A 3728-nucleotide genomic window follows, 5' to 3' on the forward strand; every position below is an offset into this window, starting at 1 on the left:
GACAATCTGGCTTCATGACAGCAGAGAATCAGTCTGCATGTCATAGCAGAGAATGAGGCTTCACGTCACCCACCACTGCAACAGTCCATTGGCATATATTTAGGCCTAGCACACAGGCAGAGCAGAGAGGTCCCGTAACAGACAATCTGGCTTCATGTCAGCAGAGAATCAGTCTGCATGTCATAGCAGAGAATGAGGCTTCACGTCACCCACCACTGCAACAGTCCATTGGCATATATTTAGGCCTAGCACACAGGCAGAGCAGAGAGGTCCCGTAACAGACAATCTGGCTTCATGACAGCAGAGAATCAGTCTGCATGTCATAGCAGAGAATGAGGCTTCACGTCACCCACCATGTCCGACCATGTCCACGACCATGTCCACGTCCGCGTCCCTTACTAGATGTTTTTCTCATTGTTATGGTTCACCACAACAACAAATATATTATTTGGCCCAATGTATTGTATTCAAATTCAGCAGGATATAAATTTGAGGCCTAGTATTTAGGCGCTGGGTGACCGGTATGGATTTAGTGACAGAATTAGACTTGGAAATGCACAGTAGCGGGTGTGTGTGAAGTTATTCTGAATGACCCAATGTGCACCTTGAATATTATATACCCTTTTAGGGATAGATTTCAAATAGCTCTGATATAGCAGAAACCACTAAATTATGAAATTGTTAAATTGGGAATTGTATTTCAACCCAGAACAAAAAATGTGCTTTGACGGACACTAAATAACTTTCCCAGCCACAACAGGACAGCGTTAACGAGAGATTTAGCAGGATATAAATTTGAGGCCTAGTATTTAGGCGCTGGGTGACAGGTATGGGTTTAGTGACAGAATTAGACTTGGAAATACACAGTAGCGGGTGTGTGTGAAGTTATTCTGAATGACCCAATGTGCACCTTGAATATTATATACCCTTTTAGGGATAGATTTCAAATAGCTCTGATATAGCAGAAACCACTAAATTATGAAATTGCTAAATTGGGAATTGTATTTCAACCCAGAACAAAAAATGTGCTTTGACGGACACTAAATAACTTTCCCAGCCACAACAGGACAGCGTTAACGAGAGATTTAGCTGGATATAAATTTGAGGCCTAGTATTTAGGCGCTGGGTGACAGGTATGGGTTTAGTGACAGAATTAGACTTGGAAATACACAGTAGCGGGTGTGTGTGAAGTTATTCTGAATGACCCAATGTGCACCTTGAATATTATATACCCTTTTAGGGATAGATTTCAAATAGCTCTGATATAGCAGAAACCACTAAATTATGAAATTGCTAAATTGGGAATTGTATTTCAACCCAGAACAAGAAATGTGCTTGAACGGACACTAAATAACTCGCCCAGCTACAGCACTAACGACAGATTTAGCTGGATATGAATTTGAGGCCTAGTATTTAGGCGCTGGGTGACAGGTATGGGTTTAGTGACAGAATTAGACTTGGAAATGCACAGTAGCGGGTGTGTGAAGTTATTCTGAATGACCCTATGTGCACCTTGAATATTATATACCCTTTTAGGGATAGATTTCAAATAGCTCTGATACAGCAGAAACCACTAAATTTTTAAATTGCTAAATTGGGAATTGTATTTCAACCCAGAACAAAAAATGTGCTTTGACGGACACTAAATAACTTTCCCAGCCACAACAGGACAGCGGTAACGAGAGATTTAGCGGGATATAAATTTGAGGCCTAGTATTTAGGCGCTGGGTGACCGGTATGGATTTAGTGACAGAATTAGACTGGGATATGGCCAAAAAATAACCACACTATTGCTGGTTAAATGCACTTGGTGATGGGCGCAGCTTGCCCCTGATGTAGTATATGGCCAAAAAATGAACAGACTATTGCTGGTTAAATGCACTTGGTGTCACAGCTTGACCAACCACACTACTGAGGGTTAAATGCACTTGGTGACGGGCGCAGCTTGCCCCTGATGTAGTATATGGCCAAAAAATGAACAGACTATTGCTGGTTAAATGCACTTGGTGACGGGCGCAGCTTGCCCCTGATTTAGTATATGGCCAAAAAATGAACAGACTATTGCTGGTTAAATGCACTTGGTGTGATAGCTTGACCAACCACACTACTGAGGGTTAAATGCACTTGGTGACGGGCGCAGCTTGCCCCTGATGTAGTATATGGCCAAAAAATGAACAGACTATTGCTGGTTAAATGCACTTGGTGACGGGCGCAGCTTGCCCCTGATTTAGTATATGGCCAAAAAATGAACAGACTATTGCTGGTTAAATGCACTTGGTGTGATAGCTTGACCAACCACACTACTGAGGGTTAAATGCACTTGGTGACGGGCGCAGCTTGCCCCTGATGTAGTATATGGCCAAAAAATAAACAGACTATTGCTGGTTAAATGCACTTGGTGTGACAGCTTCACCCTGATGTAGGCTTTAGCCAAAAAACAAACGCACCATTGAGGGTTAAATGCACTTGGTGACAGGCGCAGCTTGCCCCTGATGTAGTATATGGCCAAAAAATAAACAGACTATTGCTGGTTAAATGCACTTGGTGTGACAGCTTCACCCTGATGTAGGCTTTAGCCAAAAAACAACCACACCATTGAGGGTTAAATGCACTTGGTCGCAGCTTGTGCTGGCGCACCACAAGACACAAAATGGCCGCCGATCACCCCAGAAAAATGTGACTGACAAACGGTCTGGGCAGCCTAAAAACAGTGAGCAATTGAGGATCAGCAGCTCAATGATCCACAGCTGCAGATCGATCAGTTAATCAAGTCCTTTGGAGGAGTTAATCTGCCTAATCTCGCCCTACTGTCGCAGCCGCAACCTCTCCCTACGCTAATCAGAGCAGAGTGACGGGCGGCGCTATGTGACTCCAGCTTAAATAGAGGCTGGGTCACATGGTGCTCTGGCCAATCACAGCCATGCCAATAGTAGGCATGGCTGTGATGGCCTCTTGGGGCAAGTAGTATGACGCTTGTTGATTGGCTGCTTTGCAGCCTTTCAAAAAGCGCCAAGAAAGCGTCACAAAAGCGCGAAGAAAGCGACGAACACCGAACCCGAACCCGGACTTTTACGAAAATGTCCGGGTTCGGGTCCGTGTCACGGACACCCCAAAATTCGGTACGAACCTGAACTATACAGTTCGAGTTCGCTCATCCCTAATTATGTTGTTTCGAGCCACTCCATATGTATAGTGTCTGTATACAGCTGATCACACCTAATATCACTGTTTATTTTCTGTTAAATTTAAAAAGAGATATCTAATTGAGTTTTTACATGTCTTTGAAAAACAGTACTGTGGACAGTCTGGAACCCTCTGGGGAGTCGTCTACTGATGGAAGTGAAACCCCAGCTGTTTTTTCCCCTGCAATTAGTCCGGAACCGACGCCAGCAGAGGAGCCGGAGGAGTCGTCACAGGGCCAGCACCAACAACAGCCCAGTCCAGCCCGTGTCAGGCAGCCGCACCGAAGACGCCCCCGCCAAGTCCCTCCCTCCACCTCTGTGCCAGAGAGTCGGGAGGTTTGTCATGGAACCATGAACCAGACGTACAACAAGAGATAAGTGGAAAATAAGAAGGTTTTATTGAAGAGCAAGCCGTAGCAAAGTCCGAATGGATGGCTAAACCGAAGCAGGGTCTTGCGGAGACAGAGGTCAGGAACCAGAAGGGTAGTCAGACGAAGCCAGGAACAGGAACCAACGGAGTAGTCAGACGAAGCCGGAATCAGGAAC

This window comes from Bufo gargarizans, chromosome 2 (assembly GCF_014858855.1).
Source record: "Bufo gargarizans isolate SCDJY-AF-19 chromosome 2, ASM1485885v1, whole genome shotgun sequence".
In the NCBI taxonomy this organism is placed as follows: Eukaryota; Metazoa; Chordata; class Amphibia; order Anura; family Bufonidae; genus Bufo; species Bufo gargarizans.